Source organism: Ornithodoros turicata, chromosome 10, assembly GCF_037126465.1.
Source record: "Ornithodoros turicata isolate Travis chromosome 10, ASM3712646v1, whole genome shotgun sequence".
Classification (NCBI taxonomy): Eukaryota; Metazoa; Arthropoda; class Arachnida; order Ixodida; family Argasidae; genus Ornithodoros; species Ornithodoros turicata.
In genome coordinates this window covers 35,788,490-35,809,757 of record NC_088210.1, presented here as the reverse complement: position 1 = coordinate 35,809,757, position 21,268 = coordinate 35,788,490, and the positions used below count along the sequence as shown (strand labels likewise).

The 21,268-nt window shown below is 46.4% G+C and overlaps 1 protein-coding gene and 1 long non-coding RNA gene across 3 annotated transcripts in view; one reads left to right on the top strand and one right to left on the bottom strand.

Moving 5' to 3' along the window:
* LOC135370075 (histone-lysine N-methyltransferase PRDM16-like) overlaps nt 1-21,268 on the bottom strand; it is a 191,300-nt gene that overhangs the window by 136,079 nt on the left and 33,953 nt on the right. The gene's annotated exons all lie outside the window — the stretch shown is intronic.
* Nucleotides 3,802-21,268, top strand: part of LOC135370077 (uncharacterized) — a 44,110-nt gene continuing 26,643 nt past the window's right edge. The window contains exons 1-2 of the long non-coding RNA XR_010415202.1: nt 3,802-3,867; nt 4,120-4,260. This is a non-coding gene — a long non-coding RNA (uncharacterized LOC135370077). The remainder of the gene's footprint in view (nt 3,868-4,119; nt 4,261-21,268) is intronic.

Here is a 21,268-nt window from a genome sequence, read left to right as displayed (position 1 = left end):
CAATCTCCCGGCTTTCATAATCGCGACGGAGACACCACATTCTTCCTGTGCCTCCTATACTGTCTGTGCACGAAGCACAGCATGACTTGACATTTATGTCTATTAAATTTACGCATGATTTGATATATAAAGCTTTTGTATGTGGGTTTTGGAATCGTCACCCAGTGTGTATAGCATGATAATTCCTCAAATGTTCCAAAGTATTCTTTAGGGAAGGCAGATACAGTTTTTGTGGTACATCAAGTATAATGCCAAAATGCACGGCTATGACATGCGCATAAAAAGTCGTAATATGATCAACAAAAACCCTAGAAAATAAAGTAACGTTGTGGTGGCCACATCAATATCTCTTTTTTCTCGATGCCTCACAAAGCAAAAACGCAAAACAATCGATGGCCGCTGCTTTCCAAAGATCGGGCATTATTCATTTAAGGTCACATAATAAATTGGAAACATCGTAAATAGGTTCTTTGTTTACTCTTCCACTGAAACCCTCCCTCCGAGGGGCAAAAAGAGGCAATTTCCAGCTCCATTTGTCATGACCACGGACATGGACCGGGGATGGTTGGGTGACTTCTTGAAATCCTTGTCGATACACAGCACCGAAAACAGAGGGACCGAGAGAAAATGTGTTTGACATCCACTGAAAGATTTCTCCCCGCAAGTTCAATCATAAAGACCATTTGACCGATGAGTGAAAAGTGAAGCCAACATCTGGCTCTGAATGTTGCTTCATACTGTCACAACCGAGTAGGTTTTTTTTGTGTGTGTGTGTGGATTGAAATTATAACAGCCCGTGATTGTCCCGGGGGCATCCTTACGACAGAGCAGTCAAAAAGTTTGGAAGGAACGCCTTTTTTGGCTTCGGTAGGACTGTATGACGCCACACTTTTTTCGCCTATTTCCATTTTACCTAATCGGATTATCCAGCATCCTTTTGCACGTTCGCAGAGCCCAAACTGCACAGAGTGGATATGCGGCAGGGCAGCCCTGTTTCGCCTACTGACCCGTGTCAAGTGAAGAAAAGAAGGCGTGGTGTTGGTACATAACCATGCAGCAACGTACAGGCCGTATAGAAACACAACATACTCCTCGCCAGGGCATAAAGTAGACAGGACATATTCATGCAGACACATTTCTCTGCCTCACTGTACTTTCCAGGTGACTTTTTAGCTACACATCTAGTTTTTGGCTATTCATGAGGCCAGCAGAACAAACAGGAACACCGAGGCACCGAGCCCCCCCATTGATGTCCTGGAGATATGAACCCCAAAATGGCCTTTCTCAGATTCAAGCACTCAATGTATTTCCACTTCCCGTACAAATGATCTATGAAATCATTCCGTAAGGCTATACGCAAATACGCTTCTCACCGTCCATCACTGACGTATGCATGATATGTATTGAACCAAACAAACAATCTTCAGTGTGCACATGTGAAACAATAAAAGGTGACGATCGTCATTTGTACTAAGCGTGTGCAACTCTACTTGGTTTTGCATGAGGGCTATACAGAGACAAATTGAAACGGGCTTCAAGAATCACTTAGGCCAATCTAATTTTTTGTTTCTCTACGAATCAAATCAATCAATCACTTTGGCCAACATCTACATGCTGTTCTTGATTTTTTTTGCCAACCAACCAATCAAGCTCCTCATCAGATGTGCACTTAGGTTTTGCAAGTTGAGTTCATTTCTATAATAACGGAATGTATTTATGGAAATAATTGCATCGCAATATGCCACGAAGCATGAAAAATAAAGCGACAACATAACAGTTGAATGACAGTGCTGGTGAGCATTTGTCCGCATTGAGTCTTTGGGTGGCATGATCAAATGTCCGATGAGCAATTGTCCGGGATCCAGGAGGGGCAACCGCAACTTACAGACCGCTTACAACTTATAAGCCTCCGCCGAGTTGGGCGAAAAGGCTATACCACTGGGAAGACAAGTGACATTTCGACATTTGGATCTCAAGTACTGACTCGGAAAATACACACACACACAGACTAGAGGCACACACGGAAACGCCACAGGCACCGCGGACCTCAGTCTGATGCAGAACCGCATCGCTCAGTCCTTCTGAACACCCTGCTTTGTAAAGTGTTGAGACTTGTACACAGAGGCGGAGCCATTCCCTACTGACGTCAATCAGTGATAGTAACGCCCATTTGTTGGCAGTCCCATTTCGCCACAGATGGCACGACAGTCCGCCTAATGACAGCCATCCCTCTCGCATTTTTAATCCTAAAAATCGCATTACGTCTCTCGCGGAAGACGGCGTGTCAAGGCAACTTGTACCCTGCCATCAAGTTACTGGCATCCGCGTCCGGGTTCGAACCCGCAACCTTGGGATCAGTAGGCCGAACACGCTACCAACCGTCAAACGAAGCAGCAAAGGAGACAGTAGCTTTTTCATGGCAAGTGGACTTTTCTGAAGCAGAGTAAACTTGGTTGTGACACCTTTCGCTCGGGGACACCTTGAGAAGATATTGCTAACATCATCGCCATCCCTCATCGCTAACACTAATAGTACGTTGGCTCCCTTTTTCTTTATTTTATTTTATTTGTTTTGTTTTTTACCGAAATTAGTAAGGTTTCGAACGTAATGAGACACTTGAGGACCGAAGGATTATTGGGCGTAATGAGACTGGGACCGAAATGAGAATACCCCCTTTTTGAACCTCCTGGTTGTCAGAAGGGGAGAAGGCAGTCACTCGAGCTCTGAGCATATTTTCACACTAGAAAAACCTAAACAAGTCCTAAAAACACGGTCAAAGAAAAACCTATCGAGAGCGATTTTCGTAACAGAAAATAAAAAGTCCCTCATCCTCAACGTTACTGTTTTCCTGTCGAAGACAACATTCCTCGGGTTCCAATATAACCTCACCGTCAACTCGTGAAAACACAGAGGCAGGCTACGTGCATGGCCACATTGGGAGGCCATCAACAAAACAGCGAGTTTTCTTCAAGGGAGTCATATTGGAAGGAGAAAACCTTGGCCGCTGTTTCCAATATCGGCGTGTATTTTTGATTGATGTTACCGGGAAGACTATAGCTTTTCTATAAGCGATGTTATAATCTAGGCGGTGGATATACACAGACAAAGATGTCGGCGGGGGAGAACGCCAGCTGGCGCCGACGATGTAGTTTCCTGTTGCAGAAAGGGATCAACTTTTGGATGCGTTGCCATGGGTTCACGAGGCAGCACCCTGTCTAGACGAAATGATGCGCTTGCTGAGTCTTGCCGTAAAAGATGGGTGTTGTGCAGTGTTGTACGTCGTATTCGCTATTGTTCAGTAGTAGAATAGCGACCTCGCTGCATTTTACGTTGGTAGCAGAAAAAGCATTTCTGCTACAAATTCGCAGCCTGTTTCTCCGCTACTTGCCATAAAAGACACAAAAATAGACACAAAAATAAAATCGTGGGACACAGAGGAAGAAAAAGCAAAGTTTCCTTTCTCTTTAATTTATTTGTCGTTCGAATGTGGCGGTCCTTTTCCCGCCATTTTTTATTTTACTTACATAAATCAACCTCCATCAAATACAATGAGAAGTGATAATTTCTTGAAATATCAACACGGTGTTCGCAAAGTTGCAACAAATGGAACTTTGCACACGAAGAAACAACGTTAACCTAGATAACCTTAACATTTGAGAACGTGAGGAACGGTACGTAAACAACTTGAGCCTTGCTATATCAGAACGATAAGTACATCCCGGCTCCTACCGGAATACCTACAACTAATAGATAGACAGCTCTGTCAAGTGACGCCATCTTGTACCGCCGGCCGGAGTGTGTTTCACAAGCTGTTTTAGGACCTCATTCTTAGCGACACTTACTTATAGAGGGAATGCAAGAGTAGAGGTGGGGAAACTACTTTTATTTTGGAATGGGCTACCGTTACTCAGCACTTTTTCAAGATGTAACACATTATGTTATTCATTAGTTTTGCGGTGTGGGTAATGCGTAACTAGTGCCATTACTCATGATAAGTAACGCCATTACTTGTGCATTACCTGGCCAGAAAACTTTATAACAAGCACCACTCGTTCAGCTGAAGCAGATGACGAAATGGCGGTGCTGTGTTGTAAAAACATCTTTCTGATTGTGGGGTAGCTGGATTCCGCATTTCCAACGTCCGAAGGGATGAAACGCCACCTCTTCACTTTGAAGAAGGAATCATCTGATGAGGACACGGACATCGGACACGTGATCCATGTGGGACCGCGGCGGTGCAAGTCTCACGTATTCTTGTCGGTGAGCTTTTATCTTTTACACAGTGAAAGTGAAAACAGCCAATCCCTTGGTACTTTGTCACTTTGTCGAGTCGTATGAGGCTATTTCTGTCACGTTCGCCATCCTTCGACCCAAAAGTGCAGGAGGGAGAGAAATGAAGGTCGTGGAAAAACTATCTGTGACACCTCAACAGGTAACCTTCAGGTCAATAATACTTCCTTGCAGGGGCGCCGTCACGGGAGTTGATTTCGTAGGCAATTTGAGGCTTTGTTTGTATCTGTCCCTTCTATGTTGTTCCAGCCTCAGAACATCAGCTTCTCTCTTGCCTCCCCTCTCTGGCTTCAGCACATTGCCGTTGCAACACAAGCACAAATTATGAAATTACAATCTTTAGTGACGGCTCGTCGACACAGACCGGCTCTGCCTGTGCATTCCCGAGAAGCGCAAGGCTGTCGCACCCGACGTCGGGTGCTGTGGCCGAGCTGCATTCTACTCTTATGGCGCTTTCCTTCATTGTGTCCCGCCAACCCCCGATTCACTGGGCCATATACACTCCAAAACCGCCCTCCAAGCTCTGCACTGGACTTGGGGCTCGAGCTCCCTCGCTCCACTGGGGGGGATATGTTTATTACGAAAAAAAGAAAAAAGGGCAGGCAAAAAGGAAAGGTCACTGGTGTGTGACGTCCTCAGGAACATAACATCACCATGCAGTGGATCCCAGGTCACTGTGGCGTCCCTGGGAATGAGGCTGCCGACCTATATATACTTGCGAGACGGGCTCCACGTGGTGTACCGACGCACCCAAAGTATTTCACCCAAGCAGACGTGAAGCAAGCAATTGGTACCCTTATGAGACGTCTGTGCAGTGAACGAAGACGTACGTCGTTCCTGCGCAAGGTAGACCCAGATCTCCGTATTTATATGCCGTCAGCGCTTCCTCGACCCATCACGTAGCTCATCTACAGGCATCGCCTCAAGGTGCCAGACAGTGGCCGACTTTTGTTTAAGCTCGGCAAGGTTTCGTCCCCCAACTACGATCGCTATACGTGATGTAGTTGAAGACGTGGAACATATACTCCAAGACTGCCCGAGGTGCAGTGCACACCGTTGTACCATTGGGTCATCGCTGTCCCGTCGACGCACAGAATTCGATGAAGATCCCGTACCGTGAAAACCACACTGTTAGAAAAATTTATACCTTTTAGGGTGTAAATCGCCCGCGCAATAACTCGTTATACCTTCCTACCTTCGTACTAGTAACTCGTACCTTCCGAAAAGGTATAAATAGTCTATACCCTAGTGGACGTCTAGAATTTATACCCCTTGAGTACACAAAGTATGCCGCTGCAAAGGTACAGGTATATTGTAATCCAGTTTGCGACAAATTTTTAGAGGAGGCAGGAAATAGAAAAATCAACTTTGGAGGGACGAAAAGTTTTTGACCTACACACACACACGTACTACAAACACACGCGAACGCATATAGTTGCGTAGTGCAAAGCAAAGCTCGTGCACATTACTCCCAATCTAAAAAATAATAATATGGATTTAAAAACTAAAGAACATTTTCAAGGAGAAAGATCGCTCTGCGCACCAAGTGTGTATCGTGAGATAGACATTTACAGAGCAACAAATACTGATATACCGGTGGCGACTTGACAAACTGTGGAGCAGCCTTCGTCTGGTACGCAACCATAAGGGTGAGGACATCTACATTTAAAATTCCAGCTGTACAGATATTATGCAGCCATAAACGCATCATGTGGATTCAGATAGTACTGTACTGGTGTTTGTGCTTCTTAGTTAAATATCCGTTTAACTGAGCTGATAGCGTACGTCTCAAGAAAAAATAATAATGATGTGATACTGCACGTTGCGGAAGTAAAGGTACAAAAAACCGTAAAGGTATAAAAAATGAGAAGGTATAAGCAGCCTCATCTATACTATGAAAGGTATAGCCTCGGTGATCTATACCTGGTACCGGGTATGAACGCGTGGTGATGAGGTATAAATATGGTACGTTAGCCCTCCTTTATACCATTGAGAAGGGTGGGAGGTATAAATAGGAAATTTGTAACTCTCCTATACCCTTAAACTTTTTATTTTATTTCAATTGACGGAAAGTTAATTGAACTTGAATTGAACTCCGAAATTTCCCAAGGCAACCTAACGTTTTCTTTGCGGAAATGGGTTCCCCGTGGTCATTTTACTCAGTATAGCACACATTCCCACTCGTAATGCAACGGCAATTGCCGAACTAAATTCGCCGAAAATCCGTGGAAATGAGCCCTTGGCTCCGCCTCTTTTTTGACGGCTCGTAGTTTGAGCGTAAAGCTGCGAAGAAAGGAGGTACATTGACACGCCACACGAGAGGGGAAAGGGCTACAAGCCTTACCCACGGAAAAAAACACGCGCGGTGAGTGCCGGAATCAGATACTTATCTTATCAAAAATGAGGTCACCCAATGGCTTGCAACCCTTTCTCCCCTGGTGTAGCGTGTCAATGTAACCTCCTTTCTTCGCAGCTTTGCGGTCAATCTACGAGTGGTCAAAAAAGATGCGGAGCCAAGGGCTCATTTCCACGGATTTTCGGCGAATTTATTTCGGCAATTGCCATTGCATTACGAGTGGGATTATGTGCTATACTGAGTAAACTGACCACGGGGAACCCATTTCCGCAAAGAAAACGTTAGGTTGCCTTGGGAAAATTCGGAGTTCAATTCAATTCAAGAAATTAACTGTCCGTCAATTGAAATGAAATAAAAATGTTACCAATATGTGGCAAAAGTTATTGGCACAAAAAATCCCTTGACCGCATGTCTCTCCGGGTGGGGCCTACGTTTTTTTACTATGAATTTCTATCGTGGTTGGTGGACCACCCTGGATTCTACATACATGCAAACAACAGGCATACACACAAGACACATGCATGCACAATACCGTATCTATAACCATGCGCAATGCAATAAATAAATACAGTGAGCTGAGTATTCATATTACATATAGGTACATATAGAAACGAGAATGTGTAGGGTTACATGACCCATCGCGCATAAGGAGGGAAGAGTGAGACTATACCACTTGCGGAGGAATTCCTGCCTCACCAAGACCGATTTGTGAGCAACTTGGCGCATGTTTTGTACCAGGTGTTGTATGTCGACGCTGCAACTGCTTTACAACGAGATGTCCACAACACCATCTGAAGTGCACCGGACAACAGACATATGTGGATCCAGAATATCCGACCAGTGTGGTATGCTGGTTGGTCTCTTCATTTTCATATCTCACATCTAATGTTTCGCGTGTAATGGGATAGTGTATTGCTATCCAGTGGTGAATCACCCCAGGTCATAGTCACGATTTATTTGTTGTTGTTGTTGGTTGGTTGCAGTGAAGGAAGAATCTCAGATGTTGTAATGTTCCACGAGTGCAGGCGGTCTCGAGTAACTCGAGCAAACTAATATACCGCAGTGGTCCGGGAAGCACACAACTGTCGTCCATGTATACCGGTACAAAAAAACATCTGAATATAAACTGGTCCGCCGATGCTTATCCCAACAAAAGGCTTGCCACGTTGTGTCATACTCAGTGGAGAATCTCATTTAAGAGACGCTTAATCCCAGGGGACGTCAGTTCCGTCGGTTGAGGGATTATCGCCTCACCTTCGGGGACCCCTGTTTTCTCTGGCTGCCTAACAAAATATCCCAGGATGTTTTCCACGTGTAGCTGACAAGCCGGATTATCAGCTTGATTCGCACCGCGATGCAACTGCGGTTCTTTTGCGGGCTCACAGCCGCGACCCATTGAAATGTCATCCGACCAGATTGAACCCCCAAAAAAGGAAGCTACAAAGTTACACTGCCATTATAGAATGCCCTTGCTTTATCCACTGGCGTTTCAACCGAACGTGGGTAGATAGCCAGTCTTACTCAATGTACCATCCAAGTGGAAAAGGTAAGATGATGTTGGCTGTCACTTGTGAGAAATTTCGCTCTTCACCCTACTAAACTCAAAGGGATCCTCCATGCTTCGATTAAAGAAAGCCAGTTGAAAAGATTTACGGGGCACACTGTGACTTCCTCCTCACCAACTATATACCATTCTTTAATCCAATTATGCAACTGTGTCGAGGGTTGCGTGGATGTTTCGTTGGCCATAGCGTTGTCAAGTTATTATAATATCTGATTAACCATAAATAAATAGTTCAATAAGCGTTGATGCTCGTGGCAACAAACAGGCTATGACTATGACAGGTATGGTTGCGAGAAAAGATTTGCTCCTTTTGCTCCTTTGCCATTGAAGCTGCCAAACTAAGACATCCCTTTCTTTCTTTACCTTCCTCAATTCGTCGGTACAGCAGCGTTGAACCCAGTTGCAATCCCAAAGACTTATTCAAAGGCACTACCATGGACACCTCCAATGAATCTCCCTTTGTACCCCCAGCGATTTGGAAAAGCCATTCAAGAAAAGCGTCGTCACAGGACGTCCACGGATGCGGAAAGATATTTTTCGGCGAAACCTCGACGCGGCTCAGTTCCATTGTCGGTCACCGGCGCTGTTATTCTCGAGACGGGAGTAACTTTTCTATTAGGGAAGTTGGGAGACCTCCATTGTGCTGTCACGCGGTGAGCCGCCTTTGTGACAAAAAAAAACTTTAATGATAAGACACTTAAGGAGGTCCGTCCTTCTCCCGCTTTTTTCTGTCTGTCTGTATGTTCTTATTCCCATGTGTGCGTGGAATGGAACCAGGAGACTTAGATCATCTGGCGATTGAGATCAACATCAGAATGGGTGGAATATTGCGTCTGCTGCAAAGACTCAAGTCCGAGACCTTGTCTGTTCCTTTCAAGATTGCGACACAAAATATTCACCGTCAATTATTTACAGTAGAATTTCATCGCCATTGCTCCTGTGGCGTCATCAGCACTCCGCGTTTCCTGCGTCACGTCACTCCAAAACCAGATGCAGACAATGTTTTTATTTATTTATTATTATTATTTATTTATTTGTTTTTCAGTAAGTCGTTGGACGAAGGCTGAGCGTACAAGAATTCAAACAAGCAGATTTCCAAGAGTCCCCTCGACTCCAAAAAGTTCGATCGATATTGAAAAACTAAAGCCTTCGTTGGAAGAAGAAATACTAGTATGGAGGGTAAAGGTCTTTGGTCAGATAATGAGAAGGCAGACCTCAGTTGAACTTGGACGCTGAGCACGGTTCATGGGGTCACGAAGGGCCGACTGAACAACAGACTGTACTACGTATTTACTTGAAAATGGGGGCTGCCCACTGAACGCACCTTTGTAACCCATGACTGTTGACAGATAAATGAGAAGGCAGGCCTCAATTAAACTTGGATGCTGAGCACGGTTCATAGGGACGGGAAGGGCCGACTGAACAACAGCCTGTACTACGTATTTACTTGAAAATGGGGGCTGCCCACTGAACGCACCTTTGTACCCCATGACTGTTGACAGATAAATGAGAAGGCAGGCCTCAATTAAACTTGGATGCTGAGCACGGTTCATAGGGACGGGAAGGGCCGACTGAACAACAGCCTGTACTACGTATTTACTTGAAAATGGGGGCTGCCCACTGAACGCACCTTTGTACCCCATGACTGTTGACAGATAAATGAGAAGGCAGGCCTCAATTAAACTTGGACGCTGAGCACGGTTCATAGGGACGGGAAGGGCCGACTGAACAACAGCCTGTACTACGTATTTACTTGAAAATGGGGGCTGCCCACTGAACGCACCTTTGTACCCCATGACTGTTGACAGATAAATGAGAAGGCAGACCTCAGTTGGACTTGGACGCTGAGCACGGTTCATAGGGACAGGAAGGGCCGACTGAACAACAGACTGTACTACGTATTTACTTGAAAATGGGGGCTGCCCACTGAACGCACCTTTGTACCCCATGACTGTTGACAGATAAATGAGAAGGCAGGCCTCAATTAAACTTGGACGCTGAGCACGGTTCATAGGGACGGGAAGGGCCGACTGAACAACAGCCTGTACTACGTATTTACTTGAAAATGGGGGCTGCCCACTGAACGCACCTTTGTACCCCATGACTGTTGACAGATAAATGAGAAGGCAGACCTCAATTAAACTTGGACGCTGAGCACGGTTCATAGGGACGGGAAGGGCCGACTGAACAACAGCCTGTACTACGTATTTACTTGAAAATGGGGGCTGCCCACTGAACGCACCTTTGTACCCCATGACTGTTGACAGATAAATGAGAAGGCAGACCTCAGTTGGACTTGGACGCTGAGCACGGTTCATAGGGACAGGAAGGGCCGACTGAACAACAGACTGTACTACGTATTTACTTGAAAATGGGGGCTGCCCACTGAACGCACCTTTGTACCCCATGACTGTTGACAGATAAATGAGAAGGCAGGCCTCAATTAAACTTGGATGCTGAGCACGGTTCATAGGGACGGGAAGGGCCTACTGAACAACAGCCTGTACTACGTATTTACTTGAAAATGGGGGCTGCCCACTGAACGCACCTTTGTACCCCATGACTGTTGACAGATAAATGAGAAGGCAGGCCTCAATTAAACTTGGACGCTGAGCACGGTTCATAGGGACGGGAAGGGCCGACTGAACAACAGCCTGTACTACGTATTTACTTGAAAATGGGGGCTGCCCACTGAACGCACCTTTGTACCCCATGACTGTTGACAGATAAATGAGAAGGCAGACCTCAGTTGGACTTGGACGCTGAGCACGGTTCATAGGGACAGGAAGGGCCGACTGAACAACAGACTGTACTACGTATTTACTTGAAAATGGGGGCTGCCCACTGAACGCACCTTTGTACCCCATGACTGTTGACAGATAAATGAGAAGGCAGACCTCAGTTGGACTTGGACGCTGAGCACGGTTCATAGGGACGGGAAGGGCCGACTGAACAACAGCCTGTACTACGTATTTACTTGAAAATGGGGGCTGCCCACTGAACGCACCTTTGTACCCCATGACTGTTGACAGATAAATGAGAAGGCAGACCTCAGTTGGACTTGGACGCTGAGCACGGTTCATAGGGACAGGAAGGGCCGACTGAACAACAGACTGTACTACGTATTTACTTGAAAATGGGGGCTGCCCACTGAACGCACCTTTGTACCCCATGACTGTTGACAGATAAATGAGAAGGCAGACCTCAGTTGGACTTGGACGCTGAGCACGGTTCATAGGGACGGGAAGGGCCGACTGAACAACAGCCTGTACTACGTATTTACTTGAAAATGGGGGCTGCCCACTGAACGCACCTTTGTACCCCATGACTGTTGACAGATAAATGAGAAGGCAGACCTCAGTTGGACTTGGACGCTGAGCACGGTTCATAGGGACAGGAAGGGCCGACTGAACAACAGACTGTACTACGTATTTACTTGAAAATGGGGGCTGCCCACTGAACGCACCTTTGTAACCCATGACTGTTGACAGATAAATGAGAAGGCAGGCCTCAATTAAACTTGGATGCTGAGCACGGTTCATAGGGACAGGAAGGGCCGACTGAACAACAGCCTGTACTACGTATTTACTTGTAAATGGGGGTTGCCCACTGAACGCACCTTTGTACCCCATGACTGTTGACAGATAAATGAGAAGGCAGGCCTCAATTAAACTTGGATGCTGAGCACGGTTCATAGGGACGGGAAGGGCCTACTGAACAACAGCCTGTACTACGTATTTACTTGTAAATGGGGGTTGCCCACTGAACGCACCTTTGTACCCCATGACTGTTGACAGATAAATGAGAAGGCAGGCCTCAATTAAACTTGGATGCTGAGCACGGTTCATAGGGACGGGAAGGGCCTACTGAACAACAGCCTGTACTACGTATTTACTTGTAAATGGGGGTTGCCCACTGAACGCACCTTTGTACCCCATGACTGTTGACAGATAAATGAGAAGGCAGGCCTCAATTAAACTTGGACGCTGAGCACGGTTCATAGGGACGGGAAGGGCCTACTGAACAACAGCCTGTACTACGTATTTACTTGTAAATGGGGGTTGCAAAATGAACGCACCTTTGTACCCCATGACTGTTGACAGATAAATGAGAAGGCAGGCCTCAATTAAACTTGGATGCTGAGCACGGTTCATAGGGACGGGAAGGGCCTACTGAACAACAGCCTGTACTACGTATTTACTTGTAAATGGGGGTTGCCCACTGAACGCACCTTTGTACCCCATGACTGTTGACAGATAAATGAGAAGGCAGGTCTCAATTAAACTTGGATGCTGAGCACGGTTCATAGGGACGGGAAGGGCCTACTGAACAACAGCCTGTACTACGTATTTACTTGTAAATGGGGGTTGCCCACTGAACGCACCTTTGTACCCCATGACTGTTGACAGATAAATGAGAAGGCAGGTCTCAATTAAACTTGGATGCTGAGCACGGTTCATAGGGACGGGAAGGGCCTACTGAACAACAGCCTGTACTACGTATTTACTTGTAAATGGGGGTTGCCCACTGAACGCACCTTTGTACCCCATGACTGTTGACAGATAAATGAGAAGGCAGGTCTCAATTAAACTTGGATGCTGAGCACGGTTCATAGGGACGGGAAGGGCCTACTGAACAACAGCCTGTACTACGTATTTACTTGTAAATGGGGGTTGCCCACTGAACGCACCTTTGTACCCCATGACTGTTGACAGATAAATGAGAAGGCAGGCCTCAATTAAACTTGGATGCTGAGCACGGTTCATAGGGACGGGAAGGGCCTACTGAACAACAGCCTGTACTACGTATTTACTTGTAAATGGGGGTTGCCCACTGAACGCACCTTTGTACCCCATGACTGTTGACAGATAAATGAGAAGGCAGGCCTCAATTAAACTTGGATGCTGAGCACGGTTCATAGGGACGGGAAGGGCCTACTGAACAACAGCCTGTACTACGTATTTACTTGTAAATGGGGGTTGCCCACTGAACGCACCTTTGTACCCCATGACTGTTGACAGATAAATGAGAAGGCAGGTCTCAATTAAACTTGGATGCTGAGCACGGTTCATGGACGGGAAGGGCCTACTGAACAACAGCCTGTACTACGTATTTACTTGTAAATGGGGGTTGCCCACTGAACGCACCTTTGTACCCCATGACTGTTGACAGATAAATGAGAAGGCAGGCCTCAATTAAACTTGGATGCTGAGCACGGTTCATAGGGACGGGAAGGGCCTACTGAACAACAGCCTGTACTACGTATTTACTTGTAAATGGGGGTTGCCCACTGAACGCACCTTTGTACCCCATGACTGTTGACAGATAAATGAGAAGGCAGGCCTCAATTAAACTTGGATGCTGAGCACGGTTCATAGGGACGGGAAGGGCCTACTGAACAACAGCCTGTACTACGTATTTACTTGTAAATGGGGGTTGCCCACTGAACGCACCTTTGTACCCCATGACTGTTGACAGATAAATGAGAAGGCAGGCCTCAATTAAACTTGGATGCTGAGCACGGTTCATAGGGACGGGAAGGGCCTACTGAACAACAGCCTGTACTACGTATTTACTTGTAAATGGGGGTTGCCCACTGAACGCTCCTTTGTACCCCATGACTGTTGACAGATAAATGAGAAGGCAGGTCTCAATTAAACTTGGATGCTGAGCACGGTTCATGGACGGGAAGGGCCTACTGAACAACAGCCTGTACTACGTATTTACTTGTAAATGGGGGTTGCCCACTGAACGCACCTTTGTACCCCATGACTGTTGACAGATAAATGAGAAGGCAGGCCTCAATTAAACTTGGATGCTGAGCACGGTTCATAGGGACGGGAAGGGCCTACTGAACAACAGCCTGTACTACGTATTTACTTGTAAATGGGGGTTGCCCACTGAACGCACCTTTGTACCCCATGACTGTTGACAGATAAATGAGAAGGCAGGCCTCAATTAAACTTGGATGCTGAGCACGGTTCATAGGGACGGGAAGGGCCTACTGAACAACAGCCTGTACTACGTATTTACTTGTAAATGGGGGTTGCCCACTGAACGCACCTTTGTACCCCATGACTGTTGACAGATAAATGAGAAGGCAGGTCTCAATTAAACTTGGATGCTGAGCACGGTTCATGGACGGGAAGGGCCTACTGAACAACAACCTGTACTACGCATTTGCGCTGCGCGCATTTACTTGAAAATGGGGCTGTCCACTGAACGCACCTTTGTACCCCATTACTGTTGTCTTGTGCTGGGGATGGTTTGTTACAGATTTTAATAATTAACTTAATTTTCGTAGGACACAAAAACAGAAACAACATATTTAATTGAACAGATTTAACTTAACTACTGCTACCTTTTAACTCTTTTTATTGAACAGAACATGTTTTCGTTTCCATTTCCAGAAAACAAAACGGAAACGAATTCGAAGTGTGATAACGATAACGAAAATTTAGCTCATGAATTTATGCAAGTGGACGTCGACACACTTTTGGTGGCTAGCACTTGTCGCGGGTTGATCCAGCCAAAATACAGCACTATTGCGGCATGGACGAGCTGTATAAATTGTGCTCCACTATTGAAACTAAAGGAAAGAAAGCAGCTACGGAGAATACACGCAAGATGTACCACACTGCTTGGGTCTTCAGTTAATTTATGTAACAATCGAGGCATGCAGCTGCGTTGTAGCTGGCGCTGTACCGATAAGTTGCAAGATGGTGAGCAGAGATGGTTTTCCATGATGAAAGATGCAAGTCACTGAAAAGATCAGCCAGCTGTAGGACTCGAACCCACGTCTTCTGAATCAACTGAGCTATTGAGCTAAGGTGTGTTAGCTTAGCTCAGTTGGTAAGAGCCCTGGACCGGTAATCCAGAAGATGTGGGTTCGAGCCCTATACAGCTAGCTAACCTTTTCAGTGACTTCCTTCTTTCATCATTAATTTTAGGCACTTGAGGCTTTGTATGCATTTGTGTGTTCCAGCCTCAGAACATCAATCGCCATCATGGTTATCCATGTCTAGGATTCCCCATATCTCGTTTAGAATTTTGGAAACAAAGTGGTCAACATAAGTAGCACTGACATTTGTACGAGGTGTAGAGCTTCGCAACAACAGCAATTCTATTCTGACGATGAAGTGGGGAGGTTTTCCACCTTATAGGGTTTATTCGCATGACGTCATCCGTAGGAGATCGCCACTGTCGCTAGCAAGCAGATGTTCTGCCGTTGACCGCCATGTTGTAGGTCCCTCCCGCATCGCAGTCGCCGTATATTTGGCGTTTCAAAATTATTGTGCTGTGTGATTTGTAGCATATCCAAGTTATTTCCATGTTTTCGACGTTAATAGTCATCCACAAAGCATATGGCAGCGTACGAATGCGGGAACATAATATCGAGGGACCTACAGTACAGCGGCGAGGTGATGTCAGTGAATAAACCCTATAGGAGTGGAACGCGCTACCCATAGCTAGGGGGTCTAATATGAGCTTTGCAAGGGTTACACGTAACCGACGCCAACTATACTCAGCAATCCAATCCAATATGCATGAATTAGCAACTGTTGGGCACAGGCAAAACGAAATACTGCTTCGGAAACCGGCACCAAAAGTAGATTATAGAAAAAAAAAAAAAACTTTATTTGAATTATGATACTTTTTTGGCCGCTTCCTGTATTACATTATTTTAATGCAAATAAATTGAAATTGAAAATGTTTGGGGCGTTTCATCACGCTATCCCATTGATGGCGGACGGTGAAATGAAATAATGAGTCGCCTCTCAGTGAGGAACAAATTGTATCCAAAAAGTTTAGGGCAGAGCGTAGCCATTCTAAGAAAGTAATCTCAGTCCATTTGGGGATTTCAACTTGTGAACCAACCTGCTTTATTTAGAACATGACATAATTTATTCTCCGACGACAACTCTGTCTGTTGGGAATCAAATCATAAAACAGCGCACAAAAACAATCTGAGGATACGCCGCAAAATATGTGTTACGGAGTGGCTGATTCAAAAACTGCATCGATGCAGTTAGGACACGACATATCCTGAAGCCTCTTATCCAACGAGCCGTTGCATCCAATGCGCCGTTACGTCCACCGATGGATGTAACGGCGCGTTGGATGTAAGGTCTCGTTGGACGTAGCGACCCCAGACCCGACAAACCCTGTGTACCCTGTTCACAAGGCCAGCTTTGACGACGAGCTCATCTCCCACCCGCTGTACGTTGTTGTGGATCTCCTGAATGGAATGCCGTGGCAGATAGAATAAGACACGAAAGGATAAAGGCGGAGTAGTTGCTATTCATGATCCTAGAAAATAGAATAACCCCAGCTACAAAGGAGAATGCATAGTTTATTCCAGTGGCCCCCAAGCAGAAAGGCTGTCCGAACGCTTTTTCTCTACGCACTTAATGATCCATGTTTTTTTACTGTACTTTTATTTTGTAATGTATTAACGTTACTCATGTGATGTCCTTCGCCGTGGCCGAAGGGAACGGAGCACAAAACTCACAAAGAAAAGGGGATACTCAACGTGGGCACCCGCAGAGGCGAGAGGGAATAACAACCACACACTTCGTCAACAATAACGAACATGATTTAATATGAACCCTGCTAAACGATAAGACATGATACTTCAAATGGACGGTAACACAAATCGTGACAATAGTACATGATAAAGCGAACCCAACTTAACTATATCGCGTGATATACTTTAAATGAACAATTAGATAAAAAAAAAACACGCGGGAAATGAATACGTCAATCCTGTGCAAACAAGGCAGACACAACAAGCGGCGAGAGTGACTGACCGTGATTTTGCGCACCCCGACGACACCACATCTTCACCAGGCCATGGATGATGGCGTGGCAGACGAGCTCTGAAGACGACTTCGGCAGTGACCTACGCGGCCGGCTTTCCATGCTGTGGCTTTCGGTTGGTGCTTCCGTCGATCTTCATCCGCTCTGGTCTCCATTCTTGGTCCACGGCCGGGTCAAATAATAGCGAAGACGGCAACTTGGCGGCAGGCCTACCGTTCCATTTGGAGGCTCGGTCCCAGGAGCTCGGCTACCGCCCTCGTCGATCCGTCTCTTAGCTCGACACATCGTCGTCGGGTGCACCTCTTTCCGGTCAGTCACCGCCAGCTGGGCCTCTAGGTCCTAACTTCGGTTGCCCGGACGTCAGCGCTGGTGGAAGGAGACTTCCGGGACGAACCTTCAGGTCGAAGGTGGGTTCCAGGCATCAAGGCACCGCCGCCGTCCATCTCCCTCCGGGCATCCGTCCGGGCTCCCGCTCCGAATCACATATCGATGACTCTTCGCAGGTCACGACTGTGGACGCAAAGCTACGACTGACTGCACTCTCCCTCTCTCTCAAAGTCATCCATGGTTACCTTCCCGCGCCATGTCACAGTCAGTCACGTACGCCAAACGAAAAACATATGTGCAAGAGAGAAAGTGATGTTCTGAGGCTGGAACAACATAGAAGAACAACACAGCTTAGCTCAATTGGTAGAGCCCTGGACCGGTAATCCAGAAGATGTGGGTTCGATCCCTACAGCTGGCTAACCTTCTCAGTGACTTTCATCTTTCAACATATGTGCGTCCGATACTGCATTCGACGAACGCTGTAATTACCACTGCTTCTATTAACGTACAGTTATGCTGGCGACTACACAAAGCCGCCTCTAGGGGAAAACAATACTGTCTAAGGGGGAGCAGATGTCACCCTTGCCACGGAGAGACAGTGCGTATACTACATGTCAACTAAAGTTTTATGGCTTTCAACTGTGGGGGAACACGAGCTCTTGCGACCGTTTGAAGGTAACAGGGCACGCTGTCCCTTTGATGCTAGAAAATTGGGAAAAGTTTGGGAAACCGATTTTATCAAAAAGCCCGTCACACTCACTACCTTCTCTTGCTTAGTAGTTGTACATTCCTAATGTAACTATTTTCACCAAGTAGTGACATTACTTTGGCATTATATTTTCCGAGAAGCGCCTGCAAAAGCGCTACGTATGAATTACTTGGTCGAGAGATGACAGCAGTATATGTATAACCCATAAAAGACACAAATCATAACTGTTGGCTTTGGACCAAGGTAATGAGTGATGCATTACCTGGCCAAAATATTATGGTATTACCCCTCCACATAATGTAATGCATTCCCCCCTTTCTGATCCACTCTTCAACGTGGTCTGATATCAATGAAGACGACGTCGCTACTGACACCACGGCCGTAACGACACAAACAACAAAGAACCTATTTATGTTCCATGGCGCCAGGAAAATAAACGAGGGGTTCTTTTCTCTCTCGTCGTTGCTTGTGCGAGGAAAGCGGAAAGGAATGTACTTTATTTAACAGGCTGGGGCATTCTTCTGCGTGTGACAGCTAATAACTATAACCGTTTGCGCGACCCGGAAATTGGAGTTCTGGATGATACCCCGTTCGAAGGTGCAGATGATGTTGCCGATCTTACGGCAGTATTTGGGGCAAATGATGTTTATTTGATTCCTATCTCAAGTGTACTCAACACAGGACGGGCCTCTTTCGAAACAGGAAAAGGGCTTTGTGTGCCTTTCTAAATTGATGTTTGGTTTTGCATGCATTATACCAGATGTCTCAAACACGCGACCCGCAATAAGGACCCATATGTGGAGAATGTGCGCGGTAAATACTGACAGAAAAAGGGACTGAAACCGAAAAAAATATCGGTTCAGTTATGGTTACGGTTCACCTCTCGAACTCTACAAAAGGTTCGGTTAGGGTTACGGTTACCGGTAACCGAAAGCAGGAAACCGGTTTATTTTCGGTTCCTGCTGCGAACATGTGTCCGCAGCCTACAAGGTAGGTAACACACAGCAGTGGTGTGCTGAAACTATGCACATCTAGATCTAGGACATAGGGAGGTGGATTCCTCGCCCTCCTCAATGTCTGTCGTCACCGAGTGGGAAAATTTGAGGAAGCTACCTGAGCCTTCTTCAAGCGAGCCCTAGCTCCCAGAACACATGGTTCCGTCACCGTCATATCGTACGACCATAAACTCGGGGAAAAAATTTGGAACCCGAGAAAAGGACAGAGGAGGGACGACACGACATGGGGATTCAAGGGGGACACAATTCGGGGATTTGCCCCAGCATTTCTCTGCGAAGTTGGACGATTGCGCAGGGGATACAGCATCTCAACATGAATAGTGTCATGGATTTCACTAAGAATAAGATGTCATCCTTTTTATGTATTAGCGTCGCTAAGCAACTGTGGCTATGAGCGGAATATACAAACGTGGACGGGAGACAACAGCAGGGAGGATGCGTCCTGGGCCGACTTCAAGGAAAGTCTGCTGGAAAAATTCGCAAGTGGAATGGAACCACCTTCCATGCAATCTCGGTGTTCACCCTAACCGTGCCACGGGAGCTGGTTTATTTTTAATAACGAAAGGCCAGATCTGCGCGTCTTATTCGGCACGTCATTGGAAGATTGGTTGGGAAACTTTCCCACCGTCTTACACTCAGTCATGAAAATTTAAGCAAGCTTTTTGATGCTGACAAACGCTGGGTAACATATGTATAATGTGTCTAGCGTGATCAAGCTTTTTGTCGATAGCATGATACGTCAGTGAATCTCCGTTGCAGCCGAGGGATACAGTATCCGCCTCACAACCTCACGGTTCGAAGCCCATCGGGTGCCGAATGTTTCTTCCGTCGATTTTCCGTGTGACGCCCGATCGTGGCGTGACGTGATCGGGTTCCACAGATCGTGGTTCCACAGAATATTCTGTGGAGCCACTATACGCTAATCCAGGAAGACGGACGACATTTAATACAGGGGGACATCAGAGGCACCACAGGCGATGGCCCAGCGTTGCCATTTGAACGAGACGTTCCGGCAGATCAACGAGAAGCAACAGGCGACGCCACATGCCATATGCAGAAGGAGGGCCTACACAGAATAGTAGACGAGAAGCTTCACCTGCTGAAGACGAACGAAGGCTGGTCTCACACGTAGATGCTGTCCAACATGTGATGCACCTTAACTGAACATTGTCGTTCAACTATGCTCGTTACCTTTTAAAAATGTGTTCGGCTTCTTCGGGCTTGATACCTATTTATACAGGGTGTTTCACGAAAATCCCCCGGCTGAATAATTCGTGAACAGGTGGCGCCATCGAAGAAATTTCTCTTTGGTAAAGATCCTTGGGACATCGTCTATGAACTGAGTAGTGAGCGGCTCACTAATTGCACACACCGTCCGGTTCCACAATAACTACACCGCTCCTGTTTTTTGTGTATATTTTTATTGTACGGTATATTAGGGCATTTTATGGTAATTACCGTCATCTCTTTTGTGTGGCCCTCCATGATGTGGCTTAAGGTCGATGCGGATGCGACTCAATTTGAGTTTGAGGGAGGGGGGATATACTGTTTATTATGAAAAAAAAAACGAGGGAAAGGTTGCATATTCTATTGAAGGTTGACCAGTGTTCGAAGCCAGCTGTGGCTGTCTGGGTGATTTCCCTGGGTTTTCCTCAGACGCCTTAGGACAAATGCCGGCACAGTTCCGTATGAAGTCTGACCAGGACGCACAATTCCCTCCCCCTGCGGTAGTCGTGACGTCAGCCTGAGCGTGGTTGACTACGCGGTTTCATTAGCACCGAAGGTTGCACGCTGTGAGCTGTTGCTTTCCATTATTTACTAAATTGTATCGTCCTTCTATGCCCAGAACCAGACGTAATCCTCTGTTTCATTCTTCCACTAAAGAGATCCATATAATGGTTTTTATTATGGCGCCAATAAATAAATCAGAGTATGCCGTTTAACATCCCATGAAATGAGGCGCTCCTCTCAAAACAAACGTGTGGCTTTCAATGGATCGTCGCAGCTGTGGAGGAAAAAAATTGCAGAAAGTTGCTTTTGAACCTGGCTCTGGAAGTGTGGCTGAGTGGTTAGCGTGTCGACACTGGGAAGTACCCGGGCTCGCATCCCGGTGGCTTTTCCTCAGACATATGTCGGCACGGTTCCCTTTGAAGTCGGCCCAGGACGCACATTCCCCGTTAATCGTG